General features: G+C 33.7%; 2 non-coding genes across 2 annotated transcripts; one reads left to right on the plus strand and one right to left on the minus strand.

Annotated features, from left to right (window-relative positions):
- The first annotated feature begins 3,403 nt into the window (after window positions 1-3,403).
- On the plus strand, window positions 3,404-3,556 carry LOC143593709 (U4 spliceosomal RNA). Its single transcript, XR_013146165.1, has one exon. It is a non-coding gene; the product is annotated as a U4 spliceosomal RNA (small nuclear RNA).
- Window positions 3,557-4,295: 739 nt separating this feature from the next.
- Window positions 4,296-4,375, minus strand: TRNAL-UAG (transfer RNA leucine (anticodon UAG)). Its single transcript has one exon. It is a non-coding gene; the product is annotated as a tRNA-Leu (tRNA).
- Between the last annotated feature and the right edge of the window lie 5,926 nt (window positions 4,376-10,301).

The following is a 10,301-nucleotide window of genomic DNA, read 5'->3' on the forward strand; positions in this document are numbered from 1 at the left end:
AACCCGATTTCTCCTTCCTCAGAATTTTTGGGTGCCAATGCTACCCATATCTTCGCCCTTATAATCCACACAAAATGGATCTTCGATCCACTTCGTGTATCTTCCTCGGGTATTGCACCTCTCATCATGGATATCGGTGTTTTGATCCGGTTTCTGAACGTATCTACATTGCTCGTCACGTTCGATTTAACGAGTTCCTTTTTCCATTCTCTAGCACCGAAACTACACCCTCTTCTCCTACACCACCTACTGCTCATACATCTAACCCTTATGTCTCATCTTATCCTACACCACCCACTATTGCTACATCTAACCCACCAGTGCCCAATCCCACATCCGATCCTATACCTTCCACACCCTCATCTTCTATACCTGAACCACTTATTCCACAAACTCCTCCTACTCAGCAACCTTCTTCCTCACCTACCTCATTACCAACCAACACAAACTCGCAAACACCTCACACCGAAATTCCAACTCACACCTATTCTCGCCGAACCACCGACGCCCCACCCTCCTCCGCTTTTGACCAGTTCACCAAAAATGTTGCTCCCAATCCCACCACACCTCCCACTCAAACCACAAATCCCTCCCAAACACCACATCCTCATCAACGCCCACCTAACCTTCGCCAAAATCCTAAACAAACCAAATCCTTCAAACCCGCATCCTTTCATACCTCCACACCTCTCGCTAAGTCTGAACCGACCTCCTTTACCACTGCCAACGCGGACCCTCACTGGCGTAGGGCTATGGCCGATGAATACTCGGCGCTCTTACGAAACGGAACTTGGACATTAGTTCCACGGGTACCAAACACAAATGTGGTTGATTGCAAATGGGTCTATAAAATTAAACGTGATCAACATGGGGCCATTCAGCGTTATAAAGCGCGTCTTGTTGCTAAAGGGTTTCTCCAACAACAAGGTATTGATTACACAGAGACCTTTAGTCCAGTGGTTAAAGCCACCACTATTCGAGTAGTTCTTTCCATTGCTGTTTCAAAACAATGGTCTCTACGCCAGCTGGATGTTCAAAATGCCTTCTTGCATGGCGACTTAAAAGAAACAGTTTATCTACAACAGCCACAAGGATTTGTTGATCCTCATAGACCGAATCATGTCTGCTTGCTCCACAAATCCCTATACGGATTGAAGCAGGCACCGAGAGCCTGGTTTCAGTGCCTGTCAGCAGCCCTTGTGTCTCTCGATTTTCGGGGGTCTAAAACTGACCCCTCTTTATTCATCTATTCGGCTAATGGGACAGTGATGTATATGCTTATTTATGTTGACGACATCGTCTTGACAAGTAACAACAACAAGGCTATTGATCAGGTTGTTAACAGCCTCAGTCACACCTTTGCCATCCAGGACATGGGATCTTTGTCTTACTTCCTTGGTATTGAGGTCGCCCGGTACAGCGCAGACATCGTTCTCTCATAAAAGAAGTATATCAACGACTTACTTGCTCGTGCCAACCTCTCGCGGGCCAAACCGGTCCCATCACCATGCACTACTAGTGCCCCATTATCTCTTGGTGACAGTGAACCATTTGACGATCCAGTAAAATATCGCCAAATGGTGGGTGCCCTTCAATACGTCACTCTCTCCAGACCAGATATCACCTTTGCTGTCAATAAGGTTTGCCAATTCATGCAGTCTCCAACCGTGAATCACTGGTCTGCTGTTAAGCGTATTCTACGCTACCTCCAAGGAACCGCCGATCATGGGTTGTTACTCTCAAAATCCTCCTCTTGTGTGCTTCATGCATATACGGACACGACTTTCAATGCCTTGAGTGCCTTCTCTGATGCAGACTGGGCTGGATGCCCTGTTGACCGTCGATCCACGGGAGGGTATGCTATCTATCTTGGATTGAACCTCGTCTCATGGTCTGCACGAAAACAAAAGACAGTCTCTCGTTCATCTACAGAATCAGAATATAAGGCACTCGCTGATACAGTAGCGGAAGTGACCTGGCTTGAAACACTTCTCCGTGAACTCCATGTTCCGATTCGCTCAGCCACAAACTTATGGTGTGACAACCTAGGGGCTACTTACTTATCATCTAATCCGGTCTTTCATGCGCGGACAAAGCACATAGAGGTTGACTTTCACTTTGTAAGAGAAAAGGTTGCTCAGATTGCCGATGTCTTCACAAAACCGCTCTCATCTGAACGATTTCTCTTCTTGAAGTCCAAGCTAAGGGTCGTTCCTCGGCCTTAGCTTGAGGGGGAATATTAGTCAATATGTTTAGTATAGTGGCCCGGCCCTAATTAACATTAGCCGGCCCTAATTAGGGTTTTCTATTCTCTATATATATCTGCTATTGTACAACATTAGTACATACAATAATACAAATCATTCTTTACCAAACTTAACTATAAAAGAGAAGTTTGACGCCACAAATATTATTTTTTGATTATTTTAGTTGGTTTTTCTTTATTAAATAAATTAAGAATAGAAATTGTTAACATAGTTTGATTTGCTTTGATAGTAAGAGGATCATGTTCCACATTTACAACTCACGTCCCAAAATATCAAAAGATCATAAAACGACTAATGGCTCAATATATCTCATAATGCAAAATAATTAAGCTGAAAACCATTGAGAATACATAATCCGAAGTGTCAAGTACATTAATCATCATTGCATTGTAATGGCAAACTATATTCTGATCCGGTAAATAGCTAGTGTTTGTTCATCTCTAACCGGAGAACTAAAATTCAACAAATACGGTTCCTTTAGCAAACAAAAAATCAGGGATTCAAACTGAGACTTTGAAATTACTTAGCAGAATCTATTCGTTAGAAACTCGGAGAAAAATATGATTTAGTAAGAAATCGTGACAAGAGAGCTACAATTAGCATACGGATAAGTAGTGACGGGCTCATGAATGTTTTCACTCAGGTCACAAATTTCGGTTTATGTTTGTTTATAACTTTCCTAAATTCAACAGTGGCAACCCCTCCGGTTGGGTTTATCAAGCCGAACAGTACCTTGAGTTAAAAAACATTGACCCATACCAACGGGTTCAACGAGCTTCATTCCATTTCGAAGGTGTTGCTTTACGATGGCACTGATGGCTCACCAAGTATCAACTGCCCCTATCATGGATGGAAGTCCAACTTTGGTTCAGCCCAACTAATTACAAGGACCCGGCCAAAGCCATGTCACGGCTCAAACATACCACCACCGTTGCGGTATACCAATTAAGAAGCCTTCAAACAGTTGTCACTGTTAGACCGCAACCTTGTCACAACTCAATTCGGCTAACTTTGAATATTTGCATCAAGCTAGGATATTTTTCATGAACCATAAGTTAATTCCCACATCGGGGAGTGTATGAAAAGAAGAAGAGACAGTGGTGCATAAAAGGATGGGTTGGGGGGATGTTGAAAGCATCTTTGCGCTTGGGGCAATGACGCAGCTAATGAGGTAATAAACGAGGCGCGTCAATTGCTGGTTGAAAACTATTTCCAAACCCCCTCCTTGGCTTTGGGTCTCCCTTAGCCATCGAGAATTTCTGGAAGGACTCCCTTTCGAGGGTAAAGTCCTACAATCCTTAGTTTTTAAAATTTTTTAAGATACACTGTGCTGCACATTGTTGACGGCCTGGTGGGTCTTCAATCAGAAAACAAATCAGAGACGAGAATTACGCCATTGATTACCCAACCGCAACTCACAAGAACAGAACTTGATTACCCAACCGCAACTCACAAGAACAGTACTGAAACAATCGAGATCAAGGAACGAGAATACAGAACTAAAATATCTTGAATACCACAAATGAACTACACAATCGTATTTTATTAAATCTGAACATAACCCAAATGGGATGTGCCTTCAATCCTTCAGGCTATAAAACTCCTAAGCTCCAATATCCTCAAACCCACTGGTTTCTTAGCAATCGAAAGTCCTTGCAGTAATAACTCGCAGAAATAAACGACACAGATATAAAAACTTTTATAGTAACAACCAAATATTGAATTGACCAATAATAAGAGACATTTTAACACGGGTCTCAGTTCTTGTAATATGCATTGTAACTGAAACCACTTACGGCTAGGAGCTGTAGCTGTCGGCACCCATGGAAAACCCGTGTATCCAATACCTAGCTTTTTTTAGGAGTTTGTTTAGTTTATTTCACATGTGAATCAAACAGTTATCATCACTCACAAACAACAAAGTATAGGCAGAAAAATGTATATGCAGAAGAAAACGTTCCAAAAAAAAATGCACAGGCAGAAAAGGTAAAGAGCAAATTTTGTGTTGATCAAAATCAATAAAAACTTTGACAGCTGTGGGATTTGAACCCACGCCCTTTCGGACCAGAGCCTAAATCTGGCGCCTTAGACCACTCGGCCAAACTGTCACATGTATACTTTTAAACAACTTATGTTTATGAATAACAAAAACTAAGAAAGTTTTCTATTATACAGATTATAATATATTATCCAAGAAGTTTAAAACACTCTTAAATTTTGTTCATTTAAAAATACACAAAGTAGTTCAGTTAAGTTTTATGTTTTTTTTTTGTTTTTTGAACTGTTACTATATTAAAAAACACGGCAGACCACCGCACAGAACTACAACAAAACAACAACCAAATTACATGAGATTAAAAGAACACCAATCTATCAAAGAGACGCGTTTTTGATGTTTTAAATTTTTTAACACCTTAAATTCCATTATATTTTACTGCTATAAAGATTTGAGCCCAATTTATACATATAACATGATTAGATAAGTATATACATAATTGTGCATTGTTTGGTATTTATGTTGCGTAATTATAAAGACGTAATGCATAATTATATATCAAATTCTTACACTTCATATGTTGGAAAGGCTTTTTACAAATGTATTTTTTATATATGTATATGCTTAGTTATAACTTATGTGATTGAATGGTTTTGGTGTTATATATTTTAGTCCGTCTTATATAACCCAAACACCACCAAATAGAAGTTCTCTAGCGATAGACCTTAGACGAGTAAAACCGCATTATATCAGAAAATATAGTATGGGTAAAGAATTTACATACTTTTTTGTATAAGTCTTATCACTAGATCATTGAAAAAAGATACTACCTAAATATTTCAAAGTAATACAAACTTCATAACTATTATGGCGTCTTAAAAAAATATATTTAGTTATTATCATTGTATTTTTTTTATTTGTTTTTATCTTGTTGACATTTCAATTGTGAAATTTAATTGTCAATCGCAGAGAAAGCGACATTCGAATATGGACGGAAAGAGTTGATAGAGGTGGTCGAAGAAACATGGATTTTAGAATTAAATCTTTATAATTTTTTTTTCAGTTTCAACAATTCACATTTATTTCATTTGACTATTATTCTACATTCAGTGTAACATGTGTTGAGCTTGGTAGCTTGACGAGCTAAATATTATGTGTTAATTGAGCTTTTTTAATATAGTTAAAACCGAGATACTATCTTTATTCGTATGGCAAATGTATTACAATATCAGTATGCCATATACACAAAAAAATGTTGTTATAAGTATAAAATTCAATTTTACATATAGTATTCTTGGACTCAAGAGTGAACAAACTAACTCGTGTGTTGGCTAAGTCTTCGTGTACAAGTGTATAACATAGATCTCTTAAAACAAGTTTCTAGTCTCACTAAGGGGGTGTTTGGCCTAGCATTTTTAGCAAACTTATAGCTTTTTTTTTTTATATAAAATAAGCTTAAATTGGTGTTTGGTTTAGCTTTTTTAGCTTATGCTTATAATCTAATTTGAAAAGCTTTTTTGAAGATGGTTTTTTAGTATTTAAAGAGCTTAATTGTTTAAGGGGGTAAATTACTCATTTGCCTTCAAATGGTGATGAATTAATAATATTGAAGCAACTTATTACTTAAACAAATTAAAAAATGATGGATTTAACAACTTATTTAGACGTATAATCAACTTGTAAAATATAAGCTAATCCAAACACTTAAAAAAAACTTATCAAATAATTGAAAATAATTTATAAGATACTTTAAAATATAAGCATAAGCTAACTAATAAAAGCTAGGCCAAGCACCCCCTAAGAGAACTCACATGTCTCAAGGATATACAACTTTCGAAGTGGTGTGTATCACCAAAAAGGAGTCCCACACCCAAGATAACAACGAGCTCTTTGGTGTATTATTTTTGTGGAAAAAGGTAGTTGTCGATTAGAAACATATTAGTAAAAGATAATCACTAATTTCTTATATCATTTAATTTCATTGGAAATCAGACCCAAAAATACGAATACACAATTTGATCTTCAACCAAAATCGACTTTCTTCATTTATTATAATTGTTGACATAAGATACATAGTCCTAACCATCTTTTTATATTGAATAACTTTCTAAACATGCAATTAAATCAAATTGTTAATTTCTAATAATATTCAGACAACTAGATAAACATGCAATTAAATCAAATTATTAAACCGATGGCATACTAATAAAATAAACTATTCACCCCCTTTGACTTTCACGCATTGATTAATTAGAATTAACTTTCAATAATCTGCTTAATCCCAATTAAGTCATGTTTCTCTTGATCTCTTCATCGACCAAACCACACGAGACTTGATCGTTTTTGCTTCTTGCTACTTTTCTTACTTGCTATTGCTTTCTTTCTTTCTGTAAATCGAAAATGAGTTTCTTGCTCTTGCTTTAATTCTTTCGAATTCTTCAGTGTCTTCTTAATTCTTATAACCCAAATCAGGCTTCTTACTTCTGCGTATGATCGGAGGATCATATTACTAGCTTCGTAGTTGCTCATTCTAACTTGCTAACCAAATTATTTTTACTAACCAACATGCTAATCATTTAATTTATGGCCTAATTGCTATTTACTAACCAAATTTTCTTGTTCCTAACTCACTTGCTAATCAGGTTTTCGCTTACATGCCTACTTGCTAATCTGTTTGACCAACTTGCTTATCACATTTTCACAAATTTTCAAATAGTATTTGATAAAATAGCAAAAAAGCGACATTCAAATATGGGGGTCAAGTTATTCTATAAAGGAGAACAAAAATGAGAATGATGAGAAGATTTGTAGCTACACAAAAAAACCCTCAAAAAAATTTAAAATAAATAAATAAATAAATCATAACTCAAAATTTAATAAAAAAACAAAAAAAGTAAAACACAAAAATGTTTCCACCGTCTTTGTCGTTCTCATAAAAAAACAATGGTAAGTGAAAAAAGTTGTGTGTTTTTGTTTATCATTGTGTTTATTTTCATCATTAACTGTGTTTTTTTTCTTGACATTGTGTCTTTTTTTTGTTTATATTGTGTTATATAACTCAACATTTTGCTTTATTTTGTTCGGCATTGTGTTATATTTTGAGGTCTATTGTGTCTTTTTTAGTTATAATTGTGTTTTTTGTTCATTTTCGTCATTGTGTCTTTAATCTCAGCATTGTGTCTCTTCGTCAATTTTTTTATTTTTTCCTGAACGAAAATTATGGCAGAAACATTTTAGTTTTTTAATTTTTTTTCGTTTTCTATATATGAACGGTAGATATTCACGATTTTCATTCAAAAACAGTAAAAAATTTTCACACATAACATTGAATTATAACTGTAGACAATAAATGAGCATACAAGGGAAATTTTCTTGCTTATTCTTTTACCTTGGTTAAAATTTAAATGTCCAAATTAAATCGTCAATCAAATCGAAAGCGACATTCAAATATGGACGGAAAGATAGGTGGTCGTGATAACAACATTGGGGCGTTGAAGAATAAAAAAAAACAGTGAATTAATTTATATCAGGAGATGAAGAAACATGATTTTTAGAATTAATTTTCGACTTTTTCTTCCATATATTCAACAATTCACATTTATTTCATTTGACTCACTATAGCTTGAGCTAGGAGCTCGACGAGCTTTATTTATTTGAGGTGGAAAGATTGGCGTTGGTTTGACCTACGTTGTTTTATTGTATAGTTTTTGGCAATTAGATTTTTCTCATTGTTGTCGTTGGGTGGCGATATTGTAATTCTTATTTGTTGGTGTACTGACGCCTTCGGATTTTAGTTCTCGTACATTTCATATACATTTTTCTTGCCGTTAAAATGAAAGGGCAATATTGATGAACTTGACTAAGGCTAGAAAAGTTTTAAGCTTCATAACAATTTTTCGAATGGTTATGCGTATACTGACACTTGTGATAAGTTTTAGATATAGTTTTAGGTATTAAAATGTGTTTTTAAATAATGGGCAGGAGGAACATTTACCCTTATCAGTTGGCCAGGGTGAGCAAATTAACCGTTATAACCGCAAACCGGATCATAAACGACATAACCGAACCGATTTAACCGATATCTGATATAACCGATGGGTCGGTTTAATGATTTTTTGACAACCACCAAATGTGGATTGGTTTTGGTTAATGTTAATTCCAAACCCGCCATAACCGAACCGCCCCATTTATGTAACTATTATCGAAAAATAAGGGTTTGAAAATTAGAATTAGTGCATGAGCAAAATATTTTTAGACTTTTACACTTATTGCCGTTACAAAATAAATTTCTCCACACATACTAGGATTTAGGCCAATAATAATAATATTGGTGATATTGGTTACCATATTCATTCAAATCTTCCACAATTGTTGTTTTAAATCTCCATCTAAATTGTCATTTCAATTATTTAATACTAGGTTATTGACCCGTGGGCGCCAAAGGTGGAAAATATAAATAATGTAACATACACACTTTTCTAGCATCAAGTGAAATATAAATAATGTAAAAACATAACATTCAACTAAAATAACATCTATTTTACAATTACAAATTAGTAAATAGTTCCTTATAAACCACATTTGTAGTTTTATTTGTAACTTATCTTCCTTGTTCAATATCTTTCAATGGCTAGTAACATGTGTATCATACGCGTGAAAATTGTATATAAATATATATAGCGACATTGATGATGATGATGATGATGATGATCATGATAATAATAATAAATTTATAGTGTAATATTTATAAGAACAAATAATTTTACATTCATTATAAGGTATTACAATGTTGTTTTTAGTAAAACAAAATAACATACAAAGTAAATTGTTAACTTAAAACATCTTTCTAACTTAAACCTTGAGGCCAAAAAGATATATTAATAAATACTATATCATGATATATGAAGTCATAAAGTCTTGTTTATTAAACAATCATCGAAATAGAAAGAAATGTGTTGTAATTTTTATACTTGCAAAGAAAAAAATTAAAATCACCACAAAATCAAATTCAGTGTATTGTTAATAAGAGAAATAAAGGTACAAATACAATTCACAAGCTTATAAACAAATCATAAATCTTTATATACATCCTTGGAATGAAAGAATGAATTTTATGATAAGAATTATATAGAGATAGTCATCATATCATACGCTTTAATAGAAGTTGTTTGACAAAATTATTACACGGTTTTTATTTATAGATGATTTAGATAAACTTTGTAAGGATGTGATAGAATTAATTATGATGTCAGTTTTTGTCTAAATCTGAATATTAAATTTGAATATTAACGTGTGTCAGTTTCGGCTTAATTTGAATATTCATATTTTGTAAAATTTGGTTACGAAATGATTTATATATGAAAAATGAATATGTCATTTTAGTTAAAAAAATAGTATATCTTAAAAATAACTTGTGATGACACGAATTCATACCGAACAAATTTGATATTCTTTTAAAATTAAAACAACCTGTTTCAAAATAATTACAAAATATAAAAAAATTGGTTAATTAGTCAACTTCAAAAAATTATGGAAAGGTTTTTGATTTTTGAAGCATTATAATCGGGGGTTTAGTTTAGACATTATTTTTTTACATTTAGGCATAATAAAAATGGTCAAACATAAAAGAATGGAAAGTTTATTGAGATTGAAGACTATGGAAAGCTTTAAAAGCTTATATTTAATTTGTAAAATTTCATATTTAATCGGGTTTAAATATGTTTTGACTATTAACCATAAATTAAGCAATTATAGTGACTATTTAAAATTTGAAATTTAAATATAATAATCTTATATTTAAATGACATGCATGATAAACATTAAAAACACGCGTAGGATGTATATTTAAAATTTGAAATTTAAATATAATAATATTATATTTAGATATAAATGACATGCATGATAAACATTAAAAACAAAGGACATAACCTTATAATAATAACTTAAACACAAAATAAAGAGTATCAAACCAAAGTCACCAATCAAAATCAGTGACCAATGAAAACCAAAAATGTAAAAACAAAATACCAAAACCATAG

This window comes from Bidens hawaiensis, unplaced genomic scaffold, assembly GCF_021521415.1.
Source record: "Bidens hawaiensis isolate Kalapana, Puna unplaced genomic scaffold, B.hawaiensis_p1.1 tig00001685_1, whole genome shotgun sequence".
Lineage (NCBI taxonomy): Eukaryota > Viridiplantae > Streptophyta > Magnoliopsida > Asterales > Asteraceae > Bidens > Bidens hawaiensis.